Source organism: Choloepus didactylus, chromosome 5, assembly GCF_015220235.1.
Source record: "Choloepus didactylus isolate mChoDid1 chromosome 5, mChoDid1.pri, whole genome shotgun sequence".
NCBI lineage: Eukaryota > Metazoa > Chordata > Mammalia > Pilosa > Megalonychidae > Choloepus > Choloepus didactylus.
Genome location: NC_051311.1, coordinates 2198531 through 2217282, shown reverse-complemented (window position 1 = coordinate 2217282; position 18752 = coordinate 2198531).

Genomic DNA, 18752 nt, shown 5'->3' with positions numbered 1-18752 from the left:
GCCTAACCCTAACCCTTGACTAAAACCAGAGCTGTGCTGAGACCCCCAGATCAGCAGCTTTGCCCCTTTGTCTAGCCCAGGTCCAGGTTCCTGGGCACTCAGCAAGCTGAGACTGGCTGGGACTTTCTAGAATCTTCTCCTCACCTTGACCTGTAAAAGATGGGTGTGCCCTGGGGACTACTCTTGGCCGTGTCCATCTGTGCAGAATCCTTGCTCACCTTGTCTGCTGCCGGCCTTGCCAACTGCCCCTTGCCCACAACTCCCAAACACACACCCGCTGCCCCTGGGCTGAGCTCTGACCCGTGCACCCGACTGTCTGTGGGGACCTCCCGTGGCTGTCCAGCGGGCAGCTCGGACGGAACGCCTCCACGTCCTCACGTCCTGCCCACATCTCTCTAGGCCACCATCCACTCCTGGCGGACGTGCTGCCAAAACGCCGTTCCAACCCATCTTCCGCCCACAGCGCTGAGCCCTCCGTCGCCTCACCTGCAACCTCCCCCAACCGGCCTCCCCTCGGCACCAGAAACCTTTCTCCATCGGGCGAAGAGAGTCACATCTTTTTCGTGGAGAGCGCATCCTGTCACCGTCCAGCCCCAGGTCTCAGTGGACATGGACGCGACGAGAACAAACCAGGGGCGCAGGAGCCCGGCCCCCAGCTCTGCGGCACCCCTTACAGGGAGGCCCTGGGCCCTGGACTCGGTCACCCACCTCCTGACCAGGGCCGCCGCGCCCGGGGCTCCCACGGACGGACCCCACTCCTGGGACCTTGCGGGCGAGGCCTCGGGGCGCCTGAGAGCTGCGGTTACCTCCTCACTTGCTTGGTGAGGGTCGCTCCCCTCTTTCCCCAGTCCCGGGGGGCATTCTGCGGGGCAGGGGGTGGACCCGTCCAGTCCCCTCGGACAGCATTTCCGAGTCTTTTCTGAGCAGAGCCTTTGGGGAAGCTGGGGAACCCATGGGCCCTTCTCGGGGTGCATTTTAGATGCATAAAATGAACCCAGGGAGATACTGGAAGAAACCCCATAAGAGGGCAGCTGGGGGGACCCCTCACAGTTGCTTCTCTCCGACCACCTTCTCCTCGTTCTCTCTCTTTGGGGATCGTAAGGTCCAGGGCACGTCGTCGTCGCTTACAGTCTCCAGGTGGGGAGACCACGAGCCCCACCCCGAGGCGTCAGCCGCACCCGCCATGTGACAGACAAGGTCCACGCGCAGCTGTGGCTCGTCACCAGCTCTCACGACGGAAAGAAAACGCGCACTTGTGGGCAGAGGGCAGTTGACAACAAAGGGGCGCCCGGCTTCTCGGCCGTGCTGCTGGCAACCCTGGCACGGTGGGAGCTGCACACTTGCCACATGGGTGCGTGGGGCGTCCACAAGCCAACCCAGCCGCGCTTCAGCTGACCGGGGGGAAGGCTGCCCTGCGCAAAGACCCCCGGCTGGCGGCCACGCGATGCTCCTGCAACACCGATGGGTCACACCCTCATCAGAAACCTGTGAGTCACTTCCCTGGAGGCCGACTCAGGCCGAAACCCAACAGCAGCTGACCACAGCCCGGGGGGGACCACGGCTTGCGGTCACCACGTGACGTTGAGGGGACAGTGGCCCCAGGGCCCCTGGGAGAGGGCTTGCCCCGCGTGGGCCGACGCCGAAGGCTTCCCCAGCCGGGAGGGAAACGAGTTCCCACCCAGGTCTGCGATGCCACACGCACACCCTCCCCTCCTGCCCTCCTCCGCTCAAGTCCGCCTGCACACGCGGCTGCTCGGACCCCGCTGGCACCAGGCGCTCAGCCCCGACGGCGCCACTCCCGGGCGGCGAAGCCTTGGTCAACACACGCGGGTCGGTCACCTTATGTCCGTGGGTGACACCGCAGGTGCCACAGCAGCCCACGCGCTCCCTGAGGAGGGTGCCAAGGCCTCATGTGCTCGCCACCACTAACTACCACTACCACAGCCACAACCACCACTCCCAGCACCACCACCACCTCCACTAACTTCCATGACCAAACTACCACTAGCACCACTCCCAGCACTGCCACCACTGCCACTAACTACCAATACCTCTACTACTATCTCTGTTACTAACTACCTCTAATACTGCTACTGCTACACCAACCACCACCACCACCACCACCGCTACTACCACTGTTAACTTCACCATCAGCACCACCTCCAATCCCAGTAGCCGCTGCGTCTGCCATGACCACCCTGACTGCCCCCACCCACCAGCACCCCCCGCCTGCTGACCCCCGTGGCCCCCGCTGCCGCCCACAGACATCCTCTGACCCCTGTGGCCCCCGCCCTGTCCCCCCGGGCTGGACCTTGGCCGGCCGTCTGTCCGTGGCCTGGTGTCTGTGGCTGCGTGGCACCTCCTGGGACCGCGGTCTAGGGTGTCTGACAGACCCTCAAAGCCCCCCGGGCTCCCGTCGGGCTGGCGGTTCGTGCCCTGGGCCCTCCTCCCTCAGGGTCGGGGACCGGCCGCCGTCCGTCCCCCCAGCACCGGGGGCAGGCGAGGATGGGGTGCAGGCCAGGGGCTGTAAGCGAGGCCCTGGTGACCACGACATCCCTGCTGCAGCCCCCGCTACTGACGGGAGTGAAGAGCAGACCCCAGGAAACCCGCAGGGAGACCCCCAGTGCGGCCCCTCCCACCGGGCACCACCCCCCTCACCGTCCCGGGGGCTCAGCCAGCTCCCCACAGCCCACAGCAGCCTGCGCTGAGGCGGCCCCCCAGGCCCTGCACCCAGGAAGGTGCCCCTGCCGTGTCCGCGCCCGAGAGGGCTACGGGGAGCGGCTCCCGGTCACCTCACCAGGGCCTCAGCATTGCCGTCCAGGTGGGGTCACGCCCAGGGGAAGGGTCTCTGATGTCACCGCGGCAGTGATGGCTTTACCCGTGCCTTAAAATAGCTCGTCTCTTTAATCCATACTTTCTACGGTAGCATCATCTTCATTTAGAGATTAGAAACGGAGGCTAAGGTATTTAACTTCCTGTATTAGAATATTACATGACCCCCTCTGTATAAAAATAAAGTATAAAGTGACCCCTTGTATCAGAGTATAGGGCGACCCTGTAGAATGTAATATGACCCCTGAATCAGAATATCAAATAACCCCATGTGTTACAGCATCCAAATGCCCACACGCATTTGGGGAAATGCCTTCTAATGACACTAAAAGAGCTGGATTTTTCTAGAAACACACTTGCATTCAAACTCAGAAAGAATCAATGGAGAAGCATCTAAGCTCATGGGCCTGGAACCCAGGAGACCCAGGCTCACCCCGCCCAGACCCCAGACAAGCCAAGCCCCCCACAGACCAGGATCCCCCCAGCCCAGGCCCCCCACCAGGCCAGGCCCCCGCCCCAGCCCAGCCCCCCCATCAGCCCATCCCCCCCATCAGCCCAGGCCCCCATCAGCCCAGGCCCCCACCAGCCCAGGCCCCCCACCAGCCCAGCCCCCCCATCAGCCCAGGCCCCACCAGCCCAGCCCCCCGCCCCAGCCCAGGCCCCCCCACCAGCCCAGGCCACCCACCAGCCCAGGCCCCCACCAGGCCAGGCCCCCACCAGCTCAGTGCCCCCCACCAGGCCAGGCCCCCCCCAGCCCTCAACTCGCTTCCCCGCGTTTCCGCTTCTCCCTCTGTGAGCCGAGGCGCCGGCACCTGCCCCGCGCGGTGAGGTGAACTGGGCAGCGCCCGATGGCTCGGCTGCGGCTCTCTCCGGGGCATGGGGGCAGCTGTGGGGAGGGCTGTGGTGGAGGCCGGGGGACATGGCCTGGGGACCCCATAAGCACAGGTGACCTGATGTCCCCAACAAGGTGTGGAAAGGGCTGGTGCTAGCTGCACCCCAAAAGGACCGTGAGCCCCGGAGGCATTTCCCGAGGAAACGCTGGGAAGGGCGTGGTGGGGGCCGCGTGATGGAGGGGAAAAGGGGGGTCAGTGGCCCCAGAGCCCCTTCCTCTCCTTTGCCCCGGAGACGGGCCCCCCTAGAGAGGCAGTTTCTGGGAGGAGCTCGGAGAACCCGGCCTGGGCACAGGGGACCCATCAGGCTGGCTGGCATCTTGGGGGGCGGGGGGGTCACCCCACTCCCGAGGCAGTCTAGGAGGACATCCTTATCCGTGGCGTGAGGTAGCTCTTACAGCTTCATGATGATGATGACAGTGACAGCGACATGTGACGGAGGCCTTGTGGCCTGAACACAGCCGGCCCAGGGTCCGAGGTGTCCAGCCAAGTCCACGCAGGCCAGGGAGCGCCCTCGGGCCAGCCACCTCTCCCCAGCCCACCCGGGGCCCGAGTCCGTCCCAGCAGCTCCCAGGGGCCTTGGCTGGAGGGCTCGGCCACACCAGCCCCCCCAAGGGCTCAGAAAGCCCCAGAGTCCACTGGTGTGGTTTACTCCCGGGACCCCCGCACCGAAGGCCCTTGCAAGGGTCGTGGCCCCTCCGGTACCGCCCCCCAGAGTCTCCCTGAGCCCCGGGTCAGCAGCCCCTCGGCACCCGCCCGTCGGGGTCTCCCGGTGCTCGGCTCTGTCCATTCTTTCTCCACACTGCCCCTGCTGATGCCAAAGTTCCCAGCTCTGGCTTTTCCAGTGTGTTCTGTGTCGTTCGACTTCAGAATATAAGATCAGCACGAAAGAAAACTTAACTGAGCAAAGAGAACAGAGAAATCCCAGACTAGGAAGAATCAGATCAGAACATCTAGAAGGAAAAATATATTAGTGTTAGAGAACATTCGTTCTCAATACCTTGACATGGATCAATACAGTTACACTGTCAGTTAAACCTTGATTTAAAGACGAATATGTCTGACTGTTGCACTGCTCCCCCCACCATGGGTAATGGCATTTACCACGATAATAAAGTTTCACTTTTGACAGTCTGCAGGAACTGGCTGCTTAAAAATCGCCACTGGTTAATGGTCAGTACGGACGGCTTTACGTGCAACCGCGAGCCGTGGCCCGGTCACCGCCGGGCTGCGGGCCCTGAGGAGGGCTGGGACCCCAGCAGGGCCCAACCCTGCCTCGTCACGCCCGGGGTCCTTGTTTCACTCCGTGCAAATGGGCCTGGGGAAGCTGCAGACCCTGGGGGGAGCCCGCTGCCCCCTTGCCCGCCCAGCCCCTGCCAGGGCCCCTCCGCTCACCAGCCCCTGCCTTTCTCGCAGAAGTGGTGCTTCTTGTGTAAGAGCACTTTCACGGGGACCCAGATGGGCAGGGACACGGAGACCACGTAGGCGATGGCGCAGGAGACGATGAGCCAACAGCGTGTCCCCCGGTGGACCGTGGCCAGCTGCTCCACGGCCATCTGCGTGGGGACCGAGAAACCCACAGACTCCAGCAGCTCGAACACCATGAGCTTCGGGAGCCTTCCAGAAACCATCGCAGCCGGGCCCCCAGCGTGGGTGACAGCGGGAGCAAGGGCCCTGTGCTCAGTCACTCACGGTGACTTTTTATGCTTTTGTTGACCCCCAGGTGGTCAGAGATGTTCCGACAACCACTCAGCTCCCTCAGACACAGAGTCCACGGAGGGCCCCGGGCTGCTTCCAGCAAGACAAAAAGGGGGTCTTTAGAAAGGTAGCCTTTGTTGCTAATTTTAGCACAACAAATATCTGTGCAATGCTCAGCACTTGTTAAGTAGAACTATTGGGAAAATATAATTTTAGGGCTAAAAGGGCAGAACAGACATTGTCCAGAATCCCTACTTTTCCAGCTGAGCAATCTCGGGCCACAGGCACCCCGAGGCCTGAATCTTCACCTCGGGAAACTACCCTTCGTTTTCTCCAGGTGCTTCAGGAGGGAATTTGGAGTCACCGTGCGGACTTCCGGAGCGGAATGCTCCCCGGGACTTAGCACAGTTGTTGGTTGCTGCACAGTAACTGCCCCAGGTGGGCATGAGGAGCTGGGGCCACTCCCGGCCCGGAAAGGCCTCGGTGTCCACTGCAGGAAACGAGGCGCAGGCTGGCAGGGACACGACACACAAGAGCCTGGCTGGGGGCTGGGGGTTCATTTCAGGAAGAAACAAGAGGCACCCCCAAGAGGCCAGAGGGGCTAAGGGGGCTCAGAGGAGGGGGGCCCCGGAGGAGAGGAGGGCAGGGCTGGAAAGCAGGATGGGGTCAGGGAACCCGAGGGTGGGGTCCACCTGTGTGTGAGCCTGTGAGGTGTGAAGGCAAGTGTGTGTATATGTGAGAGTGGACGTGTGTATGTGTGTGAACATCACTGTGTGTGAATGTGAGAATGTGGGTATTGTGCATGTATATCAGTGTGTATATGAGTGTGTGTGTGTACGACTGTGAGTGAATCTGTGTGAGGATGTGCGTGTGTGCATCAGTGTGTGTGTATGTGCACGGGCCTTGTGTGAGTGTACAGGTGTGAGAGTGTGTGCATGCATGGGTGTGTGGGGTCATGTCTGTACATGTGTGTGTGCGTGTGTGTCAGTGAGTGGGTGTGTGTGAGCCTGTGTGAATGTGTCCGTGTGTGCACTGTGGATGTCTGTGTATATGCATATGAAGGTGTGCATGTATCTGAGGATGTCTGTAGGAGTTCGTGGGAGTGCGTGTGCAAGTGCACATGCGTGTCTGAGTGTGTGCGTGGGTGTGCGTGCACTCGCTGGGGTGGCACCTCCTCTGCGGGTTTCTGCACAGGGAGTCGGGGAAGGCACGGCGCCAATGCCGAGGGCGGGTGAGGGGCGCCCACGCAACGCCGACCCCCAGTGCCCCCCTCGGCGGCGCCCTCAGGGTCCCCCAGCATAGGCCGGGGCTGTCTGGGGTCCCCTGGCACCTGGGCACTGTGGCCCCCTCTCAGGTCACCCCGGGGCTGACCCTGGCCCCCCATGGGACTCTGGGTCACTCCACTGAGCACAGGTCCCCGGCGGCTGGACCCAGTGGGAAGGCAGGGGTGTGGGGAGGCCTGGGGTGGGGGCAGTGGGACGGGCCCCAGGGCCCAGGTGGGGAGCCAGGTAAAGACGTGCTTCAGTGTGGGGGCGGCTGGGGGCCGGGGGGGCCTGCAGTCCGGGCCACAGCTGCCCAGGATCCCGCTGGCCCGTCACCGCTGCCCGTGGAGGCCACCTCGGTGGGCTGCCGGCTCCCACGGGACCTTGCCAAGCTGGACCTTCGTTCTCTGCCACCCAAAGGCCTCGGGTATAAGACAAAGACTGTTCTGAGTCAGGGCCAAACGTCCAGGAGCAGTGGGGGGATCCCAGGATGATTCCGGGGCGGGAAAGTCGCAGGGGCGTCAATCCGGGGAGGCTTCTCGGGGGAGCTGAGTGTGGGCCAGGACTGATTTGTCTGTCATCCCATTCTCCTGCCACAGTGACCACCTACATGGCCTTCAAAAAGTAGTGCTAAGGATGTTAATGTAGTGAGTTGGGGAGGAAAGAGAGTCACAGCACAAAAATTAGAAAATAATTGTAGACTAATAAAAATTGATTAGGAAATAAATTCAATTTAATAGAAATGTTGTGCTTTTTAGAATCTTCCCCCCACCAACTTGCAAAAGCAAAACGGACAAATCTCACTTCAGCTTATCCCTTCCATGGCTGTGCTGGGGGCAGTGAGGAGGAGTGAGGGGCCGAGAGGCAGGCAGGGAGTAGGGAGGCTGGACACCAGGGTCCGAGTGGACCACCTCCCCTTGACTCCTGGAGAGGAGGGTCGAGCAGTGTCCGCGTGTGTGCTCCCCGGGGGCGACTGGGGCTTTTGTACCTGGGTCTGGCTCTCTGGAGCCATCTGCTCGTGCTGGGCAGGTCCCCGGGACTCTGAGCTCGGGAGGTGCTTCTGGGCCCGGCTTTGGCCACAGCTGCCTCTGTCCCCCAGATGCTCCGGGAGGGACCTGCACCCCTGCCCCCGGGCAGGGGCTCCCACAGCGCAGGGAGCATCAGGGTGCCACCTGGACCCCGACCCCTGTGGGCCCCTCCTCCACAGCCATGACCCCTCGGGGTCCCAGTGGACGGGAAGCGCATGAGTTTCATGGGACAAGTTAGGAGATGACTCCCAGATCCATGTACAGTTTCCCATCAGCTTCCCAGACCCAGAAGAGGCACCATCGGTCATGGCCAAGAACCACCGAGGAAGAAGGGACAGGCCCTCGGTGCAAAGCTCAGCCCTCCTGAGACATCACAGCCGACTGGGTGGCAGGGAAGCTGCCCTCGTGGGTGACCAGGCCACCAGATGGGTGAAGCAAAGGGACATTGTCGGGGAGCAGAGCCAGCTCCCGGCTGGGGTGCAGAGGAGCAGGGGGGCAGAGCCAGTCCCTCCCACCAGGGCCAGCGCCTCCCAAGTGCCCCAGGGTTCTGCCCACTGTCCACAGCCTGGAGGCCTCCGGGAACCTGGATGGCGGCTTTCCAAGCACCCACACTTCTTCTTGGATCAGTCCCAGCTGAAAGGACTTCCTGGTAGGAAACAGATTTGGCTCGGCCGGGCCTGTGGTCAGCCCGCGCTTCCAGGCCTCTGCTGACGCAGCCTTCCACCCTGGTAAGCAGAGGGCAGCATCTGCCCGCGGCACCTGCTCGCCACACTCCCCACAGTCACTTCCTTCCTGCAGGCAGAAGTCAGAGGCGGAGAGTCTCCGGAACTATTAGCCAAACCACTGTACTCGCTGCTTGCGCACTGTTCTGGGCGTGAGGTCTGTGAGACGGAATGTTCTGGCACCCTGTGGCGCACTCCTGTGCTCCCAGCAGGGACGCTGGCCTGGGGTCCAGCTGGACCCACGAGGAGCCAGGACGGGGCTGCGGGTGTCCACAGCTGGCTCGCCGACAGCGACAGCCCCCGGGCTGCAGGCCCTCGGATCAGGTGTCACCTCAGCAGGCCTTGGAGCAACTCCGGTCAGTCAGTAACGGTCTGTCCGCATGTGGCCCCTGCCCACGGGCTCTGCTGGCGCAGTCCAGCCCTGTGCCCGCCTGGCAGGGAGGGTGGGCACCTCACCCCAGCTGCTGAAGGCACGGCCCCCCTAAACACCCCGCCTTCATTCTTGAAATGAGTTTCCTTAAATAAAAAAAAAATCATACACCCCTGAAATATGATGTTTTATTACAATTGCCCAGAACTTGGAAAAAACAAAAGAAAGAAAGACGACAAATTGGCTTCCGTCTCCACGGCACAGCCGCCACAGAAACCGTGCGTGTGTGTAATCGGAGCTAGGAACTGGGGCGTGGAGATTAAGGAAGGGGAAGTCACTTCGTCCTTCACAGGAATTCTCAAACGCGCTTCTCCGGGGCGGCGCAGGCCATCGGAGTCAGCCTTTCACGTAACAGCCAAATGCAGCTGCGGCCCCAACGAGCGGCCATAAATCCCCAAGTCCGAAACGTCCACGGAGGGCTGGGGGCCACGCTCGCCTCCCTACAGCTCTTCCTCACTTAAGCCAAAATGACCTGAGGACACCGAGTCGCCCTCGGCCAGGGCAAGGAGAAAACATTTAGCCCGGAGGAGGAAACGCAGTGCTCCCTGTCTCCACCGGGGGCGCAGGCTGGGTTTTGCTCTTTCCTCACAATTGTAAAATTGATATTATAATAAATATGGTGAGCTTGGAATCTTCTAACCTAGATGGCCCTGTTTAAAATTCAAGCTGCGGTGTGTAAGATCTCTTCTTGCTCTAGGTCAATCTGGCCCCTGTGGTTCCGAACATTTACTGAGGTGACCCTGCGTTTCTTTACCGTAGTGTCCCCTCCGTGTCCCCTCTGAGCCCGGGTCCCACCGCCGTCCTTGGCTTTCCAGGGGCACAGCAAGCGCCAAGCAGACACTCTTCTCCCTGCGGGGCGACGCGGGAGAGCCCACCTCCGTCCAGGGGCTGGGGCTGACCGACACCTATGCATCTTTCGGGACAGCGAGTCAGCGTAACTGTTCCAATCTTGGGCATCATTACTCATGAACCGACGTCTCTGCTGGGAGCCTTCTGGCGGTGACGTCTGAGGCTCTGACAGAGTCTGCCCAGCGGACAGCGCCAGCCCGGACGCCCGTGGCCTAGGCAACACTCCTCCATCCCTGGCCACGGAGAGCCTGGCACCCGCTGCCTCGCCTCAGGTGCGTCCCTCTGCCCCCTGCAGTGTCCCCGCACGCAGCTTGCCCGGGAGTCCTTCTCAGTCGGTGCCCACCACTCTCCAGGAGGGTGAGGACAGTGGACACCTGCCCGAGGTTCTCAGCACCCCGAGCAGACCGGGCGCCACTTGCCCTCTGCCCTGATGGCCACGGCGAGACTCACCTAGGTCTGGGCCTGGCTGTGCCGCCCACGACCTGGGCGACCCGGGCAGGCTCCTGAGTGCTGCCTCAGTTTCTGCACCACTGCTGTGGGCTGTCAGCATTGTCCTGGCCGACCCGAGTTACAGGGCCCACGACAGCTCCCAACGTCCATCCTCACTCCCAGGGGTACCCCAGCTCCCAGGGTCCAACCCCAGCTTCCAGGGTCTTCTCAGCTCCCAGGGGCACCCTCAGCTCCCAGGGTCCATCCTCAGCTCCCAGGGTCCACCCACAGCTCGTAGGGGTATCCTCAGCTTGCAGGGTCCACCGCCAGCTCCCAGGGGCGCCCTCAGTCCCCCACCTTTTGGGTCTCCAGCATGGCTGCTCACTTCTTGAACGCCAGCTACTGAGAAAGCCTCTAGAGCTTTCCTGCTAGCAAGACAGTCTTCTCTAGCACCAGCACGGCACCACCAGGGGTGAAATGTCCCACCACTCTCGCCATGACCCGTGGCTCATGGAGTCACAGGTCTCGCCCCACACAGGGGCTCGTGGGGACCACCCCAGCACCCTCTGCCTCGCCAGGCCCGGGTCTGTGTCATGGTCAGGCCCCAGACCCTCACCACTGCTGTCTAATAGAAACACAGTGCGAGACCCGCACACATGGGGTTAAATTAAAAGTTAAAACCAAAAGTTAAATAAAGTTAGGTGGCACAAGGGTCACCCTGAGGTAGAGTCCTACCCAACAATGAAGTTATGTTCAACGGGAAAAATACTTCACATTGCTTCAGTTTTCCAATTAAAATTAAATAAGTTTTAAAGTTTGGTTCCTTAATCGCACTAGCCCGTCAAGGGGTCAAGAGCTCAGGGGCCGGCTCGGCCTGGGCGCCTCCGTCTCTCTAAAGCAGGCACAGAGCCCTGGCCTCCCCAGGGCGAGGCGGAGAGGGTGACGGCGCAGGGCCGGGCCGGGCGCTCAGCCAGCCGGGGGTGTGGGCCTCACGAGGCCACAGCACCCGGTTTTATTCCAAAGAGAAGACAAGACTCTATTTCAGGAGAAATGTCCTGGTCATCAAACAGCACCTACTTTAAAGAGCATTTTTTAGCTCTATGCTGGCCAAAAGAAACATGTCAAACTGGTCGGGCTGAGCCCGTTTTTAACCTGTCTTAAGGTGCTTTTTTTTTTCCTGCTGGGGTTCACCCTGCACAAATTTTTCAGTTTGAATCTAAATTTCCTTTATTGTCAAAGTTCTGGGGCCCCGTCACGGCAGCCCCGAAGAAAGGCCATGCACAGCGGCAGCCTGTCCCTGGAGACTCTGGCCGCCCCGCTCCTTCCTCACCCGAGGAAGGGACGGTCCAGGAGGGACGCGGGAGGGGGCTCAGTCTCGGCTCGGCCCCTGGAGGAGGACGGGGATCTTACCAAACACCCACAGGAAGCCTCGGGGCCCGAATGTGTCCCCGAGCTCAACTGCGCTCCTCCCCGCCTGGCCAAGGGAAGGAGGGTTTATGCTCCAGGCTGCATATACTCCTTCTCTATCACTTTAGCGTATAGAGAGCATTTCTTTAAAACTCAGAAATCAGCGGTGGCTAGCCCCCCTTCTCTTCTCAACATGGCTAATTTACAGCACAGCCTACGCTCTAACTCTTGTTTGGCAAAAATGAAATGTTCCACATGATTGATATACATGGGAACAAGGTGTGCGAAATGCAGATTTCACATCTGCTACATGTGATATTGCCCACAAGCAACGTTAGATGAAACGCAGAACACAGCACCAACCAGAGCTGTGTGGGGATTTACACACACACAGGTACACACACCAGCTCCCCCTGCCCACAGCATGGGCTGTGAGCTCACCTTCTGATCTCAGAAAACCCTGCCTCCCACTAGTCACTGACGAGGTTCTCGAGTGCCGCGCTCCTGACCCTATCGCATAAGCCCCAACGCATGTCACTGTGCAGTTTTGCCTAATACCATGATTCTTAGAACACATTTGTACGTTTAAACAGAATACACTGTATTCTGAGCTCCATTTCACCACAATTATAACAACTGCAGTCCAGGATCCCAGTGTATCTGTTGGGAACACTGTGGATGCTGTTTCTGAGCTGTGTATTGAGTTTCACATCTCTCCAATGAGAATTCCAGGACTAACTATCTGGAAACAAACAGCATTTGACTAATAAGCCAAGAAGTTACGGACAAAAAGAGTATTTAGAAATATCACTTACAAAAGACATTAAACATAGTAATTTAGATCATGCTACTCAATTTTAATTTAGTGCTTACCTCTTATTCAAAAATGGGAAATAATTCAAAGGTTTTAATTTCAAAATATTTACTTTTGACAATACTATCAAAACATATTACCTACACATAGTTCCTTTACCAATTAATCTCACTATCCTCTCTTTTATTTAAGTCTTGAAAATAGCTTCCCTGACCATTTTGAATTGTAACATACATAAAACATTTAGCACAAACTGGACTCATTCAACTTAAATTTCTCCATTGAAAGCATAAACAGAACCATGTTTCAATAAATATTCTTCAGCAAATGAAAATTTTTGATTTTTGTCTGTCACATGTATATGGCAGCATAGTTTAATACATATATATAGATGCTGGATGAAAGTTAAAAAAGAATTCTGTTCCTACCATGCTACAAAGACCTTAAAGAAATCATTCTCTTTCAAATACATGAAAGGCATGCAGAGAAGTAGAAATATAGAAATATTCCATAGTTTAATGGAGTAACCAAAAGCACAGTAATTTACCTCTCCCAGGTGCTGGAAGACTTCCTTCAAATCTGTGTTCTACCTGAAGAGAACCCTCGACCAGCCCTCCCAGGGCCCCCGCCCCAACCATGTAAACCAACTACTATTTGGCAACCACAGGAACAAAACCAGACTGTGCTGAGTCCTGATAATAAACTACTCCACTAAGACCTATTAGAATGTAACTCCTTTAAAAAGGAGAAAAAAGCATTAACTACACAAACAAAAAATTGGTTTTTACTATGACATAAGACAAAGAACTTTTTTGATGGGATGGGGAATGGGATAAAACCCAACCAGTATTTACTCCTTGACCCATTCGAGAGAAAAATCAGCATGGGATGGCAAACCTATTCCAAAAGACAGTGATTATTCCTGCTTACAAAAGGAGAATACAAACAGCCAAACAATGATAAACAACTAGAACTTTGTCTTCCCCCCTACCAAAAAAAAAAAAAAACAAAAAAAACTATAGCAAAAAGCTTATCTAGACAAGTTTATTCAATACTTCAAATAAGCAATGATTTCTTTATCTGATCCCATTAAATAAAAAATAAATTAATTTAGCAGGCTTTTTAAAAAATGCCAGCAAGAATCCAGTCTTCTAAAGTGTAAGTAGCAAAACTGAAAATAAATGTATTTTATTTTTGGAATTTTACAGAGCTATATAAAATAACATTATAAAATAATGTATTTGACACAAAAAAGTTGATTAAAAAAGATCAATTTTTCTTGAACTTAATGGCTAGGCTAATACACATTTATGTGAATAACCTATAACTAAACAATAGAGAATCATATGTTTTAGGCCAAATATTTGTGATGCCAAAAAAAAAAAAAAAAAAAAAAAAAAAACCCACACAAAAAACCATGCTATTGCTGATTCTGCACTCAAATTCTTATTTGGAATATTAGAAAAACAGGCTTTCTTAGCCAGCACCAAAGATGGAAACTACTGGTTTCCACAGTACTCTAGCATCTCCTGCCACCTGCTGACTAACACACAAAGCAGCGAAAGGCTGGTGAGTGACAAATACTGCCTCCAACACCACCGTCAGGCCGACCGACCAAAGTACCACCTGCTACAAAAACACCCAGAACAGTAACTTCCTACAGCCCAAGGCCACCTCTCCCCTTAATCTGAAACAACATGCAAATACAGCACACGCAGCATCACTATAACTAAAGATCTAGTGAATGAAAGCCTTCTGCCTAGAGCACAGATGCTCCCAGTCGGGTCACTCACCCAGGAAAAAAATCTCAGCACTTACTACTGCAAATAAATATCCCCAGATTACTTCCAGGAAGTCAGTTATGACCATATGCTAGAAACAAGGCTTCCAAGATTACCTACCTATAGAAAAACACGTTCCCAGGCCTCAGTACCTAGAGAAGCCTGGGTCCTAGGTCACTGTACCCTTGCAGCCAACCGCATTCCGCACCCCACCCTCCCAGCCTCTGGGGACACGCACTCAGGGAAGGGCAGGGAGATCTGCAGGGAGAGGGAGAGGGCCCGAGGGCCTGGTACCACCCAGTCCTACAGCTCAGGGGCACAAGGAGGCCCGGAGGCAGCCACGGACCTGGCCAAGGCTCACCTAGCCGGGGGTGAGCACCCCATTCCCTGCACCAATGAGCCCACGAAGTGACCTTCCCACTTGTGCAGAACTGAGCTCCGGCAAGGTCGCCGTGGCCCGGTCCACACTCCCCTCGTCACCCCGACCACCAGCCCTGCCACCCAGCCCTTCGCTGGCGATCAGGGGCCGCCGGCTACGGAGCCCTGCCCGTGCAGGTCAACATGTGCCGGCCACCGCTGCTGGAGACGGGCCGGTTATAACGGAAGCTTGGCACTGGTAAATATTAAACATTAAGTGAATTTACCTGTACTCTTGATCTCTTCAGTCCCTTTGGGCAACAATCTTGAAGTTACAGAATATCAAAGATACTTTTACGGAAACCTCTTTTCCATGAGGGAAGAGGAACAAATTCCAAAACAGGACTTACATTTTTTAGTGTTTTTGATTCTATGGAAAAATAACCACATCAGTTGGACTTTCTACGTAACTTTTCCTAACTTACAGCATCTTAGGCTAACAGACTAACATTATACATAATCAATTTCATTGAAAGCCTTCTCAACTGTCTGCACATCGTATGTCTTCAAGTAACAAGGTGTGTAAGGATTCTGTAGTTAAAAACCTTATTCTTCTTACCATGGAAACAAATGTTTATTCCATTTTGAAAAGCCATTACCAACAAATAATTTAAGGTCCTAGCTAGCTGTTTACACACATTATTGCAACTTGTGGGTGTGTCTCACTTGAGCGTGGTTATCAGTTTTACTCAGCCAGCTTTCAGTTGGTAACCAACTTGATGAAAATAAATAGCGATTAGAACTTTCAAAAAGGAAGGACTTTCCCCTTTCCTCCTCTTCAGTGATTTCAACATCTTAATAGAAGATCTAACTACACAGTAATAAGAAGTCTTTTAGAACAAACATGCCCAAATTTATGCATCCCAAACCAGACCCATGATTGCTGATTACATTTCTAAAAACACCTAAAAGCCAGCCAGAGTGAAGCAGCTGAGTGGAGCTGACTGTGCTGGAACGGGGAAGGAGACTTCCTACTAGTCTTTCAGCAGCACACCTTTTCTTCAGTAACCCCTCCTCAGTCTGAGGACACAGCCGCGGGGACCACACATCCACGGCCTGAGTGTACACTCGGGACGCAGGAACCGCGCTTTCAGGCTGACGGTGCTCACTTAGGCGTGCAGCTTTGGCTGTAAGCGCGGACATTTCTGCTTCATTACCTCTAAACATGAACCACATGGTTCTGACTAGTTCTTTTAGGGGTGAGGACAGGGCAGCGAGTGAAACGATGCCATAAAGACACAATCAGACGAACCCCGGACGTGGGGCCTTCTGTGAGACTCCGGGCCTGGGTCTTAAAAGTCACTCCCGAGGCACAGCCCCTACCTTCGCAGAGGCAGCAATCCAGTCGGGGAAGACAGACACTGTACAATTACAAGTGTAATGAGTGGAAGATGGCGGAGTGGTGAGGAGCAGAATTTCGTCTCTCCCCTAGAGCAGCTGGCAATTACCCAAGAACTATATGAAACTGTTTTCGGGGTCTCCAGCAACCAGTCACACATCAGACGCAAGTTTGGAATTGGAGGAAAAGCTGAGAACGAAGCGAACATTGTAAGCTCCCTGGAGCAGGGGTCTGGCGCCCCTCCCCACCCAGACCTCACAGACTGTCTGGCTGCCGGCTCCCTGAAAGGGGGGAAAAAAAAACCAAGAAACAGCAATTTGCTGAGGGCAAGAAGGGAGGCTCAACCCAGCCTCAACTGCAGAATTAATTAACAAATTAATTAACTAACTTTGGGAGCTGGGGTGCTAAAGAAGGGCTGGGCTCCGAGAAGTGGGGGCACGTAAAAGTGGGCACCCATTCCCAGACTCCAAAAAAGCCATTTTTTTTTTCCCCTACATTTTGTCCCTTCTGGCTTCTCACTGATCCCTTATCTTTTTGCATTTCAATAGCCCCCGGCAGGGGTGGAACTGCAGCGGCTGGAAAGTAATTATCAGACAATAGCCCAAAGCATATCTTTAAATGCTCTATTCTGACACTGACAAAACTTCCAGGCTGGGGAAAGACTTTTAAAAGAGACTCCTTTTTTTTTTTTTTTCCTTTTTTCTTTTTCTTGATTTCTTTTCTACTTTTTTTTTTTTTTTCTTAAATCTAAAAGTAATATATGTGGCTATTTTCTATCGGAAAGCCCAGGTTGAGGGACTAGGCTGGGCTTGAGGGGAGACAGAGTACCTACAGTGTCTTTGAATTCCGTATTCACTACTGAAGGCCTCCACCCCCGTCTTTAATTGGCAACTCAGGCTGACCAAGGAATCTACCTGGAGAGGCCCCAAAGAGGAGAGAGGAGAAGGGAATAGTGCCCCTGAGAGACAACTGGAGTTCTGAGGATTGGGAGAGTGGAGGGAGGCCCAGCTCAACTGGCAGTCCTCCTTCTGGGAACTCAGACCCCAGGGGCTGGAATTCAGATTCCGGCTTCAATCAGCCACGCCCCTGACAGGATCAGAGTCACCAGGAGAACTAAAGGCTCTATACCTCCTTACACTGGTGGGGGAGCTGCGGGCTGACCAGGGCCACCTGCTGGACAGGAGAGGAAAAGCACCAATTCTAAAGGCCTCATAGGAGGGTCTCCTTCTCAGGAAAACTCCATACCCTCCCAATGAGACCTGGGCCTCACTAGACTGGGAAAATGTGACTAGGGTCGACCATATCTGAGGAGACCCACTCACAAAAAGGTTACACAGAGGCAGAACAAGAAACAGAAAAAACAAGAGGGGAAAAATTCTGATCAACTAAATAGAACCTAAGTTAGAGGTCTAGAATAAGTTGAACTGAATAACAGAGGCCAGAGAACAAAGCCAACCAACAAGAAAACCACTAGGTAAAAGACATAAAAGTCACTCCCATGAGGAGAAAAAAAGACAAGGAGACTATTCCAGATTAACAGACAGTACAGGGACATAAAAAATGCAGTGTATCTTAAATGGATCCTGGACTAAAAAAAAAATCTATAAAAGTTTGGAGGGCAACTAAGCAGAATCACTTGTTTCCTTAGATGTCATAATGGTGTAGATTATGTAGGAGAACGTCCTTAACCCTTAGGAGTCTAGTTTACAACATGTGCAATTTTCAAATGTTCACCCAAAATAGTGTGTATATACACACACGTGTACATATAAACATGTATGAAGAGATAAAGCAAATGTGCTGAAATGTTAATGAAAAGTGAGTCTAGATGAAGAATATTTGGATGTTCAACTTATTATTCTTTCAATCTCTCTATAGGTTTAAAAATTCTCAACATAAAAAGTTGGATGGAAAAGTGTCACGCATGGTATCATACTTCAAGGTGCCAACTTAGTAGGCTCTGAGGTATGTTAGAGACAGGGACAAACACAGTGTACATGGAAACCAACCATACAAATAAAATTGATAATGCAAAGACGTCATCTTTATATGACCTGAGTGAAAAAAAAAAATAACAAAGACTAAAACATTCAGTGGCAAGTCAGATCAGTAAAATAAGTTTGGTAAAATTCAAAAAGAAAAAAAAACATGTCACAGTTAGTGTGACTAACAGGAAAACAGTCAAAGACGATGTGCCATATTTCCTTGTAAGAAATAATAATCTTATAGAAGACCCTTATAGGCTGACGAATATTTTAAAGAAAACATTGCTCACTTACTGGATAATAGCAAAACTAAACAACGTACTTTTAAAAATCTCAGACTAGCTCGTGCACACAATGTTTTGGTACACATTTCTGACAGTGAGTAACAGGAAATGCACAGCAGCCCCCCGCCCCTCCCTTTAACCCCACCCTCCAAACCACTGGTCTGCTGACTGGGTGCACCCACCTGCTGCATAGACAAAACGATCCACTGGGATAAGAGAAGAAAACATTAGAATTCCTGTTAGAAACTTCTCTCCCACCTGTTTTCGATTTCTACTTTCTGGTATGTTTTATTATGTATGATATGCAGTAGAACTTGGACAATTCATAAGTAAATATACACACATTTTTTGAGGCTATATGTGCAAACATTTGTTATTGATCAGGGCATCTGATTATGTTCGGTACTACTCTCCTTTAAAACCGACAGAGCTGTTTTAAGTCTCTGAACACCAAAAGCGCTTCCCACCGGCCTCTGTGGCTCCTCCTCCGCCCTCAGGAAGCAAACGCGTCTCCTCGTCAGAGCCCGGGCGGGCGTCTGGGAGCAGACAGGGCAGGCAAAGCGCAGCACGGCCACACGCCCAGCC